The 17077-nt window shown below is 39.0% G+C and overlaps 2 non-coding genes across 2 annotated transcripts; one reads left to right on the forward strand and one right to left on the reverse strand.

Moving 5' to 3' along the window:
• Window positions 1–2609: 2609 nt before the first annotated feature.
• LOC112799275 (small nucleolar RNA R71) lies at window positions 2610–2713 on the reverse strand. The gene has a single exon (XR_003200850.1). It is a non-coding gene; the product is annotated as a small nucleolar RNA R71 (small nucleolar RNA).
• Window positions 2714–11509: 8796 nt separating this feature from the next.
• On the forward strand, window positions 11510–11617 carry LOC112798809 (small nucleolar RNA R71). Its single transcript, XR_003200406.1, has one exon. It is a non-coding gene; the product is annotated as a small nucleolar RNA R71 (small nucleolar RNA).
• Window positions 11618–17077: the final 5460 nt, after the last annotated feature.

Here is a 17077-nt window from a genome sequence, read left to right on the forward strand (position 1 = left end):
GGAAGTTAAACGCCAGAATAAGAAAGGCACCAAAGGAGCATTTCCACGTTTAAGCTCCAGTTTAACCTTAAACTGGAGCTTAAACGTGTTCGACCCAAATCATGCACCAGGAAGCCATTTCCACGTTTAAGCTCCAGTTTAAGCTTAAACTGGAGCTTAAACGTGTTCGACATTTCACACTCCTGGGCTCCTTTCTTTATTTCCACGTTTAAGCTCCAGTTTAACCTTAAACTGGAGCTTAAACGTGTTCGACCACAATTTGCCTCCAGGGTTGCTTTCTCATTTCCACGTTTAAGCTTCAGTTTAACCTTAAACTGAAGCTTAAACGTGTTCGACCATTCCACACTCCGTAGTTGCTTTCTTCCATTTCCAAGTTTAAGCTTCAGTTTAACCTTAAACTGAAGCTTAAACGTGCTTGAATTATACCACCTCCAGGAGTGTCCAACGTTTAAGTTGCAGTTTAAGCTTAAACTGCAACTTAAACGCCACTTTTTGAAAGGGTTTCTGGGCCAAATATATTGAAGTTTAAGTTAGCATTTGAGCACCAAACATTAACTTAAACGTATTATGGTATGAAACCCAATTGAATATCATGGTTTATGGGATTGGGCCTGAAGAATTGATGAGTCTGGAATTTCAATTTGTTGAGTCATGTGTCATTACTTGATTATCACTAAGTTTGCTCAATGAATGTTACAGAATTGGATCATAGCCTCATCAGGATTTTGGACCATAAACCCAAAGCAAAAGGAAATCAGGGAAAGGACTCAAAGCCCATGAAACACAACAGAAGCTCAATTTAGAAAGTGTATAAATAGGATAGAATTTAAGTTAGTTAGCACTTTTTACATTTGGGAACTTTTTGATCATTTTGCTAGTTTTCATACTCTTTGTAATTGAATTCAGAGCTATGATTCACTAAACCCCTTTCATTGGGTTAGGGAGCTCTATTGTAATTCAATGAATCAATAATAGTTTTTATCTTCTTCTTCAATCTTTTCTCTTGAATTTTGTTAGAAAGCTTCTCGATCTAATTCCATTGGTTAGTTGTCTTGGGAAAGAAACTATCCATAATTGGAATCCTTCGGAACCTTGGGAAAGGAATGGAGGATTCATGCTAGAGAAGCTTTCTCACAGTGAATTGGATTGGGGTTTGGATGGATATTGTGACATGTAATCCTACCAAATTGTGGTTCATGAAACTGTGTGGTATAATCAGAGATCGAGCATCATCTCTTCTTATGAACATTTAAACCAAGGGATTGGGAATCTGTTTGTTTTTAGAGAGAATTGGTGAGCCAAGGGATTGGGATCCAATCATAGAAGATTGCCAAGCAAAATTCAATGAATGCATTGGTTGAGGAAGGGATAAAGATGTGTTGATTCGGAGATCTCAATATCTCCTGAAACCCAATGAATTCCCCATTTCTGATCTACACTTCTCTTTATATTCTGCAATTAAATTCATGCAATCACCCCCATCCCTTTTTAATTTCAGCACTTTAACTTCTCGCTCTTTAATTCATGCAATTTAAGATTCCGCAATTCTCATCTAAATCTTGATTCCGCTCAACTAGAACAAACTTCTAATCCGAATTGCTCATTCAACCAATCCTTGTGGGATTCGACCTCACTCTATTGTGAGTTTTTACTTGACGATAACCGGTGCACTTGCCGGAAGGAATTTTTGCCGATTGTGCAATTTCCTAAATCGTAGCATATCAAGTTTATGCTAGTATCAAGTTTATGGCGCCGTTGCCGGGGATTGGTTTTCGATTGACAATTCTCAAATTGGAAGTTAACTAGTTTGAGCATTTTTCTTGTTTTGATAATTTAGTTCAAGTTACTTGTTGAATTTTAATTTCTGCACTCTGTTATTTGCTTTTTCTTTCTTATACCTTTCATTTCAGGCAACTAACTCACTGACCCACTAACTATTTGAATTAATTCCTCAACTGCTCTAACCATACTCTTCCATTAACCAAGAGTATTCCACTTGTTTGTTGCGTGTGGTGTGTTCTTGTATGACAGGTAGGAGAGGAGAGACAAAAACTCCTCCATATACCGAACCAGAGAGGACCCTTCATAAACTTATAAGGGAAGCAAGAGGGAAGAGAGTACTGAGAGAAGAAGAATCTGAAGGAGAATCTGAGGACAATTTTGAGGAAGCTTTATATCTCAACATGGATAGAGAAGTTCACAACCATGAGAGGGCTAATGGAAACAATGCCATTCCCGAGAGGAGGGTTCTTGGTTCATACATAAACCCAACCTCTGGGAATTGTGGTAGCAGCATTCAGAAACCACCCATTCAGGCCAACAATTTTGAACTCAAACCACAGCTAATATCACTGGTGGAGGATCATTGTTCATTTGGTGGGAGTGCTAATGAAGACCCAAACCAACATCTCACAAAATTCCTGAGAATTTGTGACACTGTGAAGTCCAATGGAGTCCAGGAAGATGCCTATAAACTGCTCTTGTTCCCATTTTCACTTAGGGACAAAGCAACTAAGTGGCTGGAATCATTCCCAAGGGGGAGCCTAACAACCTGGGATGAGGTGGAAAGCAAGTTTCTGGCACGTTTCTACCCCCCACAAAAGGTCAATAGGCTTCGATCTGAGGTTCAGACTTTTAGACAACAGGATGGTGAAACCCTCTACGAGGCATGGGAGAGGTTCAAAGAATTGACAAGGAAATGCCCACCAGACATGTTCCATGACTGGGTGCAATTGCATATTTTCTATGATGGACTTTCTTATGAATCAAGGAAGGCTGTAGACCATTCATCAGGAGGTTCATTGAATAGGAAAAAGACTGTGGAAGAAGCCATTGAAGTGATTGAGACAGTGGCTGAGAATGAGTACTACTATGCTTCAGAGAGACACAACAGTAAGGGAGTCATGGAGCTGAACCATGTTGATACAATTCTAGCCCAAAACAAGGTGTTTGCCAAGCAACTAGCAGAGCTCACCAGGAAATTAGACACAAAGCAAGTGGCTGCAATACACACACAAGATCAAGAGGAAGTAAGCACTGAAGGAGGTGATTGGGAAGAGGCCAACTATGTGGGAAACCAACAAAGGCAATCATATGATCCACATTCCAACACTTACAACCCAGGATGGAAAAACCACCCAAAATTTGGATGGGGAAACCAGCAAACCCAACCACAAAACCACAAACCTTACAACCACAACCAACATAACAATTCCACATACCAAAACTCCAACCAAAGATCATACCAAACCACACAAAACACTTACTCCCAACCATCATATCATGGCCAAAATAATCAACCTGCCCAACCTAATCCGAACCAACAATTTCAAGATCAATTAAACAGGATAGAAGGAATGCTTGCAACCATGAGTCAAGACATAACCGAATTGAAAGCTTTTAAGGAAGAAGTAAATTCTAACTTGCAAAACCAAGGAGCTGCCATCCAGAAGCTAGAAAATCAAATTATGTATTTGTCTAAGCAAACCCCTGGGCCAAGCGTTTCTCATGCTGCCAAGGCTATTGCAAGGGAAGAATGTAAGGCCATAACCTTCAGAAGTGGAAAGAAGCTAAAGGAGATCTCAAAGGAAACCACAGAGGATGAAGCAAAGGAAAATGTGAGAGACAAGGAACAGGGACAATCTTTTACACCATCTGCAACAAAAGAAAAAGAAAAAGAGGTCCTGAAGCCTTATACACCTAAAGCACCATATCCTCAACATTTGATGAAAAGTGAAAAGGATGGCCAATTCTCCAGATTCTTGGAGATTTTCAAGAAGCTTCAAATCAACATTCCGTTTGCTGAGGCAATAGAGCAAATGCCACTCTATGCAAAATTCTTAAAGGAATTAATGACCAAGAAGAGAAGCTGGAGAAACGAGGAAACTGTGTTGTTAACTGAAGAATGCAGTGCCATCATTCAGCACAAATTGCCTCAGAAATTGAAGGATCTAGGCAGTTTCCAAATCCCCTGCATCATAGGAGAAGTCATGGTGGAGAAGGCCTTGTGTGACTTAGGGGCCAGTATCAATTTGATGTCTCTAACAATGATGAGAAGAATAAAGATTGAGGAAGCCAAACCAACAAGAATGGCCCTCCAATTGGCAGATCGAACTTTTAAATTCCCTCATGGGATAGTTGAGGATTTGTTGGTGAAAGTGGGAGATTTTATATTTCCTGCCGATTTTGTGGTGTTGGATATGGAGGAAGAAGCCAAAGCTTCAATAATTCTGGGAAGACCCTTCCTGGCTACTGCTGGAGCCATCATAGATGTCCAAAAGGGTGAACTCACTCTTAGACTACATGATGAGAAATTGGTGTTTAACGTATTCAAGGCAATGAGCTATCCATCAGAATCACTAAAGGAATGCATGAGGGTGGATGTAGTGGACATTGCAATACAAGAAACCTTTGAGGAAACAACAAAGGAAGTGGCAGAGGAGGAGTTCACCAAGGATATTGAAGTTAGTGACATCAAGGCTGCTGAAACAACCATGCCAAGCATGCCAGAGAGAGTGAAAGAAGAGAAGGAAGCACCAAAACCTGAGCTCAAAGCATTGCCCCCTAATCTCAAGTATGCATACTTGGGTAGTGATGAGAGCCATCCTGTTATCATTAGCTCTGCCCTGAGCCAAGAACAGGAAGAAGAATTGATCAAGGTGCTACAAACTCATCAAGATGCCATTGGATGGACCCTAGCTGATTTGAAGGGGATAAGTTCATCCATATGCATGCATAAAATCTTGTTAGAAGAGGATGCTAGACCCTCCATTCAAGCTCAGAGAAGATTGAATCCCGTCATGAAAGAAGTGGTACAAAAGGAGGTCATAAAGTTATGGCAGGCAGGGGTAATCTACCCCATTTCTGATAGCCCATGGGTTAGTCCCATCCATGTAGTTCCCAAGAAAGGTGGCATAACTGTGGTGCCAAATGAGAGGAACGAACTCATACCCACAAGAACTGTCACTGGGTGGAGGATGTGCATAGACTACAGGAAGCTCAATAAAGCCACCAGAAAAGATCATTTCCCACTCCCATTCATGGATCAGATGCTTGAAAGGCTTGCAGGACATGCTTACTATTGCTTTCTGGATGGATACTCAGGCTATAATCAGATAGTAGTTGATCCAAGAGATTAAGAGAAAACATCATTTGTTTGTCCATATGGAGTTTTTGCGTATAGACGCATGCCCTTTGGATTGTGCAATGCACCTGCCACTTTCCAAAGGTGCATGCTGTCCATCTTTTCGGACATGATCGAAAAGTTTATTGAGGTTTTCATGGATGATTTTTCTGTGTTTGGAAATTCTTTTCCTAGCTGCCTACACCACCTTGCCTTGGTGCTTAAGAGATGCCAAGAGACCAACCTAGTATTAAACTGGGAAAAGTGTCATTTCATGGTCACAGAAGGAATAGTCCTTGGCCATAAAGTGTCTAATAGAGGCATTGAGGTGGACAGAGCTAAGGTGGAACTCATTGAAAAACTACCTCCACCAAGTAATGTCAAGGCAGTTAGGAGTTTTTTGGGACACGCTGGCTTTTACAGAAGGTTTATTAGAGACTTTTCTAAAATAGCCAAACCTTTGAGTAACTTGCTTGTCTCTGATACACCCTTTGTATTTGATAAAAATTGCATGCTAGCCTATGAACTTTTGAAGCAAAAACTTTCCTCTACACCTATCATTGCCCCGCCTGATTGGAACTTACCTTTTAAACTGATGTGTGATGCATCAGACCTTGCTATTGGGGCAGTGTTAGGACAAAGGAAAGACAATTTGGTACATGTGATTTATTATGCCAGTAAAGTCTTGAATGATAACCAAAGGAATTACACAACCACTGAAAAAGAACTCTTGGCAATAGTCTTTGCATTTGACAAATTTAGATCCTATCTCATTGGATCTAAAGTCATTGTCTTCACAGATCATTCAGCTTTAAAATACTTACTTGCTAAACAAGAATCCAAACCAAGACTTATTAGATGGGTTCTTTTGTTGCAGGAATTTGACATTGAAATCAAAGACAATAAGGGTGTAGAGAACAAGGTGGCAGACCATTTATCAAGAATACCATGTGAAGAAGGAAGCACACAAAGCACACATATAAATGAGTGCTTCCCTGATGAACAACTCATGGTAATTCACAAAGCACCATGGTTTGCAGACATAGCAAACTTCAAAGCCACTGGGAGTTTGCCGTTGGAATTTAACAAGCATCAAAAGAAGAAATTAGTAAATGATGCCAAATACTTCATCTGGGATGAACCATACTTGTTCAAAAAATGTTAGGATGGCATACTCAGAAGATGCATATCAGAGGAAGAAGGAAGGGAAGTCTTATGGGACTGCCATGGCTCCACTTATGGAGGACATTTTGCAGGAGAAAGAACAGCAGCCAAGGTGTTGCAGTGTGGTTTTTATTGGCCCACTATCTTCAAAGATGCAAAGGAACTAGTGAAGCACTGCCATGAATGCCAGAAAGCGGGGAACCTGCCAAGAAGAAATGAAATGCCACAACAATTCATTCTGGAACTTGAATTGTTTGATGTATGGGGAATAGATTTCATGGGACCCTTTCCCACCTCATACTCAAATAATTACATTCTTGTGGCAGTAGACTATGTCTCCAAATGGGTTGAAGCAATAGCAACTCCAACCAATGATAATAAGGTAGTCATGAACTTCCTCAGAAAACACATTTTTTGCCGTTTTGGGGTTCCAAGAGCAATCATCAGTGATGGAGGAAGCCACTTCTGCAACAGACCATTAGAGGCATTGCTTCTAAAATATGGAGTCAAACACAAGGTAGCCACACCATACCATCCACAGACAAGTGGGCAAGCCGAAATATCTAATAGGGAACTCAAAAGAATCCTGGAAAAGACTGTGGGAACTTCAAGGAAGGACTGGTCGATTAAGCTAGATGATGCTCTTTGGGCATATAGGACAGCTTTCAAAACACCAATTGGAATGTCTCCTTACCAACTAGTATATGGAAAAGCGTGCCATTTGCCACTGGAGTTGGAGCACAAGGTATTCTGGGCCTTGAAACTCTTGAACTTGGACAGCAAAGCTGCTGGATAAAGAAGGATGTTGCAAATTCAAGAGTTGGAAGAATTCAGAGCTGAAGCTTATGAGAATGCCAAAATTTACAAAGAAAGAGCAAAGAAGAAGCATGACAGCAACATAGCCCCAAGGAAATTTGAAGAAGGACAAAAAGTATTGCTCTACAATTCTAGGCTGAAGCTATTTCCAGGGAAGCTAAAATCAAGGTGGTCTGGACCATTCCTTGTCACCAAGGTCTCCCAATATGGACAAGTAGAAATCATGGAAGAAAAGTCACAACGAACCTTCACTGTGAATGGTCAAAGACTCAAACATTACTTGGGAGATGTGGAGGAGAAGGACAAGGTTAAATATCACCTCAACTGAGGAAGACAACCGTCAAGCTAGTGACGTTAAAGAAGCGCTTGTTGGGAGGCAACCCAACCTGAGGTAATACTCCTTTGCTGTTTCTTTTATTTGTTTCAATAAAAAGGTGAAGTAGTTTCTGTGCATTGCAAAGAATTAAGTTTGGTGTTTCACACCAAACAATGAATTCGTGGATCAATAATTCAAAGGGGAATGTGTGACTCTAAGTTTGGTGTTCCACCATACAGATCAACTGAACACAACAACCTTTGAATTATATGAAAGAAACAACCATTCTAAGCAATCACAGAAATGCTTAAAATCCTTAGCAGCAACTTCATTCCAAGGAGAATTCAAGGATTCAAAGAGCAGAGGAGTAAGTAGGAGACTAAGTTTGGTGTTCACACACCAACTTAAGACTCAGACACTTGCCCATACATAGTTGAGCTAACCACTCAAGTGCTTGAGAAGCAAGAAACTTCATCACTCTTTGCAGGAAAGGAAACAAGGATCTTAGAAAGAACATGAAGCAACAACTAGGAGAAGAAGGAGAAATCAAATTGTTTCCTGGCAACAAAGAGAAAACAAGAAATTTCACAAGGTGGTGTTGTTCCTTGACCATTCTTTAAAAGGCAAACAAAAGCATGCTTGTTCTGGTTTAAACTGTAATTGTTGAATCTTTCTGGAATGTGAAGTTTCTAGTATGTTTGTCTGTTTACTGCTTTGAATAAAGTGAATGCCTAGATGTTTGGATATAACTTCACCTTCTTAAACAAATGCTTGCCATGCTTGTTCTGTTTCCAAAAATAAAATAAAAGTTTGAACAAAAGTAACTTGGCTCAATTAGTGACAAATCAAGTAGAATTAAGTGGTGGTATGCATGCTTGATTGTTTAGTCAGATCACTAGAAATTGAGTGTAGAATTATCATTTTTGTAGAAGTTGAATACTGTCTATGGATCTTGATAAATAAATGTCTTTGGCCATGAAAAAGAAAGAAAAAGAAGAAGAAAAAGCCACTGAAAAAGGGCAACCAAAAAGCAAGAAAAAGAATTGAGAAAATAAGCTAGGCACCAATGATTTGAACTTCTGAGACAAATGCCTGTGATGTTTATGTATTAAGGATATGCTTGGATGAATAGGTTCTGAGGAGTGTTTCAACACTTGGTAACTCGGGTTAACTAACCCGGGATTATCAACCAAAAGTCCATTATCAAGAGCAACCTAAATACAAAACATTTAGTCACACAAAGAGGTGCTAGGCACCAATGTCTCAAGAAGAAATGTGAACTAAAATGCCTGTAGTGGATATGTGTAATGCACTGATAAGAAAAAGAAAATGCCAAAGGCTTGTGCAACACATGACACTGAGCAAACAAGGAGCAAAGGAGCTCTAAGAAAAAGAAAAAAAAAACAAAGAAAGGAAAAGTGCCAAGGACATAAGAATAACAAGAGGCCATAGCAGTGTTTGATGGATGCAATGAAAAAGTGATAATTTTACCTGATAAGAATGAAAAAGTGATGCTGCAACTTTCTGCATAAAACCCTTCTGATGAACTTCAAATGCTTGCTAATATAGCCAATGTAATTGCTTTCTGTTTCATACTTTCTTCTCAAATAACTCAGGACTTGCTTAGGGACAAGCAAGTATTAAGTTTGGTGTTGTGATGCCAAGGCATCTTAGGCTAGTTTCACTAGCATTTTTCTGTTAGTTTTAGTTGTTTTATGCATTTTTTTTGAGCTTAAAGTAACCAAGAATGGTTAAATGAACAACAAAGCAATGAACCATCCAAACAGTATGATTTTGATGCAAATTCCATGAGTTTTTAGTAATATTACTTGAATGCTATGAATGGAAGAATTCTCATGAAATTTTGCAAGACTTTGATGCAGTTGTTTGGATGATTTCATGGAAGAAGAGGCTAGGCAAGGAAGCAACAAAATCAATAAAGGAAGCTTGAAGATCACATGTGGAGTTTAAGTTCCAGTTTAAGCTTAAACTAGAACTTAAACTGCCAAGCCATATAATGCTGAAAGTGGCGTTTAACCTCCAGTTTAACCTTAAACTGGAAGTTAAACGCCAGAATAAGAAATGCACCAAAGCTGAAAGTGGCGTTTGACCTCCAGTTTAAGGTTAAACTGGAAGTTAAACGCCAGAATCATGAAAGCTGAGAAATACTGAAACTGGTGTTTAACCTCCAGTTTAACCTTAAACTGGAAGTTAAACGCCAGAATAAGAAAGGCACCAAAGGAGCATTTCCACGTTTAAGCTCCAGTTTAACCTTAAACTGGAGCTTAAACGTGTTTGACCCAAATCATGCACCAGGAAGCCATTTCCACGTTTAAGCTCCAGTTTAAGCTTAAACTGGAGCTTAAACGTGTTCGACATTTCACACTCCTGGGCTCCTTTCTTCATTTCCACGTTTAAGCTCCAGTTTAACCTTAAACTGGAGCTTAAACGTGTTCGACCACAATTTGCCTCCAGGGTTGCTTTCTCATTTCCACGTTTAAGCTTCAGTTTAACCTTAAACTGAAGCTTAAACGTGTTCGACCATTCCACACTCCGTAGTTGCTTTCTTCCATTTCCAAGTTTAAGCTTCAGTTTAACCTTAAACTGAAGCTTAAACGTGCTTGAATTATACCACCTCCAGGAGTGTCCAACGTTTAAGTTGCAGTTTAAGCTTAAACTGCAACTTAAACGCCACTTTTTGAAAGGGTTTCTGGGCCAAATATATTGAAGTTTAAGTTAGCATTTGAGCACCAAACATTAACTTAAACGTATTATGGTATGAAAGCCAATTGAATATCATGGTTTATGGGATTGGGCTTGAAGAATTGATGAGTCTGGAATTTCAATTTGTTGAGTCATGTGTCATTACTTGATTATCACTAAGTTTGCTCAATGAATGTTACAGAATTGGATCACAGCCTCATCAGGATTTTGGACCATAAACCCAAAGCAAAAGGAAATCAGGGAAAGGCCTCAAAGCCCATGAAACACAACAGAAGCTCAATTTAGAAAGTGTATAAATAGGATAGAATTTAAGTTAGTTAGCACTTTTTACACTTGGGAACTTTTTGATCATTTTGCTAGTTTTCATACTCTTTGTAATTGAATTCAGAGCTATGATTCACTAAACCCCTTTCATTGGGTTAGGGAGCTCTATTGTAATTCAATGAATCAATAATAGTTTTTATCTTCTTCTTCAATCTTTTCTCTTGAATTTTGTTAGAAAGCTTCTCGATCTAATTCCATTGGTTAGTTGTCTTGGGAAAGAAACTATCCATAATTGGAATCCTTCGGAACCTTGGGAAAGGAATGGAGGATTCATGCTAGAGAAGCTTTCTCACAGTGAATTGGATTGGGGTTTGGATGGATATTGTGACATGTAATCCTACCAAATTGTGGTTCATGAAACTGTGTGGTATAATCAGAGATCGAGCATCATCTCTTCTTATGAACATTTAAACCAAGGGATTGGGAATCTGTTTGTTTTTAGAGAGAATTGGTGAGCCAAGGGATTGGGATCCAATCATAGAAGATTGCCAAGCAAAATTCAATGAATGCATTGGTTGAGGAAGGGATAAAGATGTGTTGATTCGGAGATCTCAATATCTCCTGAAACCCAATGAATTCCCCATTTCTGATCTACACTTCTCTTTATATTCTGCAATTAAATTCATGCAATCACCCCCATCCCTTTTTAATTTCAGCACTTTAACTTCTCGCTCTTTAATTCATGCAATTTAAGATTCCACAATTCTCATCTAAATCTTGATTCCGCTCAACTAGAACAAACTTCTAATCCGAATTGCTCATTCAACCAATCCTTGTGGGATTCGACCTCACTCTATTGTGAGTTTTTACTTGACGATAACCGGTGCACTTGCCGGAAGGAATTTTTGCCGATTGTGCAATTTCCTAAATCGTAGCATATCAAGTTTATGCTAGTATCAGTTATTTGCAACCATTTCAATCAGTTCTTGAGATTCTGCAGGCGTCTTCATCAGATGAAGAGACCATCCAGCAGAGCTATCCAATGACATCTTGGACAGTTCAGACAGACCATCATAGAAGATACCTATGATGCTCCACTCAGAAAGCATGTCAGAAGGACACTTTCTAACCAATTATTTGTATCTTTCCCAAGCTTCATAGAGGGATTCACCTTCCTTCTGTCTGAAGGTTTGGACTTCCACTCTAAGCTTACTCAATTTTTGAGGTGGAAAGAACTTTGCCAAGAAGGCATTGACTAGCTTTTCCCAAGAGTTCAGGCTTTCTTTAGGTTGTGAATCCAACCATATCCTAGCTCTGTCTCTTACAGCGAAAGGGAATAGCATAAGTCTGTAGACCTCAGGGTTAACCCTATTGGTCTTGACAGTGTCACAGATTTGCAAGAATTCAGCTAAAAACTGATGAGGATCTTCCAATGGAAGTCCATGGAACTTGCAATTCTGTTGCATTAGAGAAACTAATTGAGGCTTAAGCTCAAAGTTGTTTGCTCCAATGGCAGGGATAGAGATGCTTCTCCCATAAAAGTCGGGAGTAGGTGCAGTAAAGTCACCCAGCACCTTCCTTGCATTGTTGGAATTGTTGTTGTTTTCAGCTGCCATGTCTTCTTCTTTGAAGAATTCTGCTAGGTCCTCTACAGAGAGTTGTGCTTTAGCTTCTCTTAGCTTTCGCTTCAAGGTCCTTTCAGGTTCAGGGTCAACCTCAACAAAAGTGCTTTTGTCTTTGCTCCTGCTCATATGAAAGAGAAGAGAACAAGAAAATATGGAATCCTCTATGTCACAGTATAGAGATTCCTTGAGGTTTCAGAGGAATAGAAGGAGGAGGTAGAAGAATTAGGATGTGAGAAGAAGGGAAGAATTTTCGAAAATAAGTTAAAAGATTTTGAAAAAGAATTTTGAAAATTGATTGATGATTTTCGAAAACTAAGATTGAGAAAGAAGTAAAGTGATTTTTGAAAAAGATTTTGAAATTAGAAATAAAAAAGATATGATTGAAAACTATTTTCGAAAAAGATGTGATTAAGAAGATATGATTGAAAAGTTATGGTTTTAAAAAGATGTGATTGAAAAGATATGATTGAGAAACAATTTAAAAAGATTTGATTTTTTTAAAATTAATGACTTGGCTAACAAGAAAAGATATGATTCAAACATTAAACCTTTCTCAACAGAAAAGGCAACATACTTGAAATGTTGAATCAAATCATTAATTGTTAGCAGGTATCTTTGAAAATGGAAAGAAATTGATTTTGAAAATATATGATTGAAAAGATATGATTTGAAAAATATTTGATTTTGAAAAATTTTGAAAACTTGAAAAAAAAAATTGAGTTAAAAAGAAAACCTTCCCTCTTGTGCCATCCTAGCGTTAAACGCCCAGAATGGTATACATTATGGCGTTTAACGCCCAAAATGCTACCCTTTTGGGCGTTAAACGCCCAGCCAGGTGCCCTGGCTGGCATTTAAACGCCAGTTTTCCTTCTTCACTGGGCATTTTGAACGCCCAGCTTTTTCTGTGTAATTCCTCTGCTGTATGTTCTGAATTTTCAATTCTCTGCATTATTGACTTGAAAAGACACAAATTAATTTTTTTTGGATTTTTAATGATGAGGAAAAATCAAAATGCAACTAAAATTAAATAAACAATGCATGCAAGACACCAAACTTAGAAGTTTGTATACTACTGACACTAACAAATTGAGAATGCATATGAGAAACAACAAAACACACAAAAAGAGAATTGAAAGATCAGAGTAAGTAAATCATCATGAACAACTTGAAGATCAATGAAGACACATGATAAATGCAAGAAGAACAGAAACATGCAATTGACACCAAACTTAAAATGAGACACTAGACTCAAACAGGAAATATTTTTGGTTTTTATGATTTTGTAATTTTTTTTGGTTTTTTCGAAAATTATGTGGAAAAAGAAGATAAAGAGGATCAAAACTTTTAATAAGAATTCCAAGAATCATGCATTGTTAGTCTAAAGCTTCAGTCTAAAGGAATTAGACATGGCTAGCCAAGCTTCAGCAGGACATTACATTCAAGAGCTAAATTGATGAAGATCAATCAGCTTTGGTGATGATAAGAACATCACCTTGAAACATTAGAATTCATTCTTAAAAAATTCTGAAAAATACCTAATCTAAGCAACAAGATGAACCGTCAGTTGTCCAAACTCGAACAATCCCGGCAACGGCGCCAAAAACTTGGTGCACGAAATTGTGATCATCAATGGCACCATCAACATGGTACGCTCAATTGCAATCTCAACTCTTTATCACAACTTCGCACAACTAACCAGCAAGTGCACTGGGTCGTCCAAGTAATAAACCTTACGCGAGTAAGGGTCGATCCACGGAGATTGTTGGTATGAACAAGCTATGGTCATCTTGTAAATCTCAATCAGGTAGATTCAAATGGTTATAGATGATTTATGAATAAAACATAAAATAAGATAGAGATACTTATGCAATTCATTGGTGAGAATTTCAGATAAGCGTATGGAGATGCTTTGTCCCTTCCGTCTCTCTGCTTTCCTACTGTTTTCATCCAATCCTTCTTACTCCTTTCCATGGCAAGCTGTATGTTGGGCATCACCGTTGTCAATGGCTACAGTCCCGTCCTCTCAGTGAAAATGTTCAACGCGCTCTGTCACAGCACGGCTATTCAGCTGTCGGTTCTCGATCATGTTGGAATAGAATCCAGTGATTCTTTTGCGTCTGTCACTAACGCCCCACAATCGCGAGTTTGAAACTCGTCACAGTTATTCAATCCTTGAATCCTACTCAGAATACCACAAACAAGGTTTAGACCTTCCGGACTCTCTTGAATGCCGCCATCAATTCTAGCTTATACCACGAAGATTCCGATTAAGGGATCCAAGAGATAAACATTCAAGCCTTGTTTGCTTGTAGAACGGAAGTGGTTGTCAGGCACGCGTTCATAAATGAGAATGATGATGAGCGTCACATAATCATCACATTCATCATGTTCTTGGGTACGAATGAATATCTTAGAACAAGAATAAGTTGAATTGAATAGAAGAACAATAGTAATTGCATTAATACTTGAGGTACAGCAGAGCTCCACACCTTAATCTATGGTGTGTAGAAACTCCACCGTTGAAAATACATAAGAACAAGGTCTAGGCATGGCCGAGAGGCCAGCCCCCAAAATGTGATCAAAAGATTCAAGGATCTAAAGATGAAAATACAATAGCAAAAGGTCCTATTTGTAGAGAACTAGTAGCCTAGGGTTTAAGAAATGAGTAAATTACATAAAATCCACTTCCGGGCCCACTTGGTGTGTGCTTGGGCTGAGCATTGAAGTATTTTCGTGTAGAGACTCTTCTTGGAGTTAAACGCCAGCTTTTGTGCCAGTTTGGGCGTTTAACTCCATTCTTGTGCCAGTTCCGGTGTTTTACGCCAGAATTCTTGAGCTGACTTGGAACGCCTGTTTGGGCCATCAAGCTCAAGCAAAGTATAGACTATTATACATTGCTGGAAAGACCAGGATGTCTACTTTCCAAAGCAGTTGAGAGCGCGCCAAATGGGCTACTGTAGCTCCCGAAAATCTACTTCGAGTGCAGGGAGATCAGAATCCAGTAGCATCTGCAGTCCTTTTCAGCCTCTGAATCAGATTTTTGCTCAGGTCCCTCAATTTCAGCCAGAAAATACCTGAAATCACAGAAAAATACACAAACTCATAGTAAAGTCTAGAAAAGTGAATTTTGACTAAAAACTAATAAAATATAATAAAAACTAACTAAAACATACCAAAAACATACTAAAAACAATGCCAAAAAGCGTATAAATTATCCGCTCATCAGCGTCATTCGCGTTTTTTCCCTGCCACGCGTTCACATCGTCCACGTTTCCGTGTCACTTCTGCTTTTCCAATCTGCATGGTCGCGTGAGCCATGCAATCGCGTCACTCTGATTTCTTCTATTTCACGCGGTCACGTGAGCCATGCGACCGCGTGACTTTTTGCTGGTCATCTCCTCAATTCCTTGTATTCCTTCCATCTTGCATACTTCTTCTTCATTGTCTAAGCCATTCCTGCCCTATGAAGCCTGAAACACTTAACACACAGATCAATGCATCGAATGGTAATAAGAGAGGATTAAGATTAGCTAAATTAAGACCAAAGAAGCATGTTTTCATCAAGTAATAATTTTAGGAAGGAAATATAAATGCATGATAATTATATGAATAAGTGGGTAAAGACCATGATAAAACACACAATTAAACACATTGTAAACCATAAAATAGTGGTTTATCACTCGACCTACTTTCGGAAATCTGAGAAAGAGCTCAGATAAGGGAAAAGCGTTGAAACGATGGATGGCCTCCAGATACAACCAAAAGGTAATACAGTGGGCCTTTGCTGAAGACGACCTCATCTTAATCCGAAATGACATTGGAACAACTCGACCTGGAGAAGGAAGCTGGTAGCAAACTGGAAAGGACCTTACCGAGTCATAAAAGTGCTGGGAAAGGGCTACTACAGGCTTTCCGAACTCGACGGGCGAGAACTTCCCAAGTCATGGCACGCTTGCAATCTAAGAAGGTACTATAGCTAGGGATGATAAAGGACCTTGGACAAGGCGCACTCTTTTCCTGAAAAGGTTTTTTACGAGGTGCCAAACTGAGACCTATAATCACCCGACTTAGGAATTAACCCCCGCATGTATATTTGCATTTTCTTTTAATAAAATCTATTCAGATTTTCTACAAACACTCAAGCCGCACTATACCGAAACATTCATCGCCCGATTATAAAGCTACGGATCGACAGAAAGTGAAAATCAAAATCATTACGCAATCCCGATAAAGACCAAAGATGAAACCAAATTCATTAAAAGGTCTACCAAACGAGGGTTAAAACCAAACTCTACAAAATCGGCAAGATGAAAACAGGATAATGCAAGAAGTTATAGAAAGTGATCCATAGAAAGGACTGACGAGGTCCTAAATAAAATGGATTGCTATAAAATAACTTGAAGACTGGCCGACACAAAGAGGTCGGACCAGCCACAACAACCAAGTTATAAGTAAAGCCTAGAAAGAGGTCTGGCCAACCCTATAAAAGAGGATTACTATAACTTAGAAGAGCCCAACACGATAAAGTCGGACTCCTACAAAAATATAAAGTTACAAAGGTAATCCCTAAAAAGACCTGAACAAGGTCCAAGAAGAGGATTACCGGAGTAACTCGATAGGGACCGACATGGCGAAGCCGGCCCAAAAATATAAAGTTACAAAGATAATCCTGAAAGAGACCTGAACAAGGTCCAAGAAAGAGGATTACCGAGTAATTCGACAGGGACGGACATGGTGAAGTCGGCCCAAAATATAAAGTTACAAAGGTAATCCCTGAAAGAGACCTGAACAATGTCCAAGAAAGAGGATTACCAAGTAACTCGACAGGGACCGACATGGCGAAATCGGCCCAAAAATATAAGTTACATAAGTAATCCTAAAAGAGACTTGAATAAGGTCCATGAAAGAGGATTATCAAGTAACTCGACCGGATCCGACACGATAAAGCTACCCCTGAAAGAGACCTAAATAAAGTCAAAAAAGAGGGTTACAAACAAACAACTCAACCCGAGTTGAAGAAATCGGCAATCTCAGTATTATGATTCC

Source organism: Arachis hypogaea, chromosome 4 (genome assembly GCF_003086295.3).
Source record: "Arachis hypogaea cultivar Tifrunner chromosome 4, arahy.Tifrunner.gnm2.J5K5, whole genome shotgun sequence".
Classification (NCBI taxonomy): domain Eukaryota; kingdom Viridiplantae; phylum Streptophyta; class Magnoliopsida; order Fabales; family Fabaceae; genus Arachis; species Arachis hypogaea.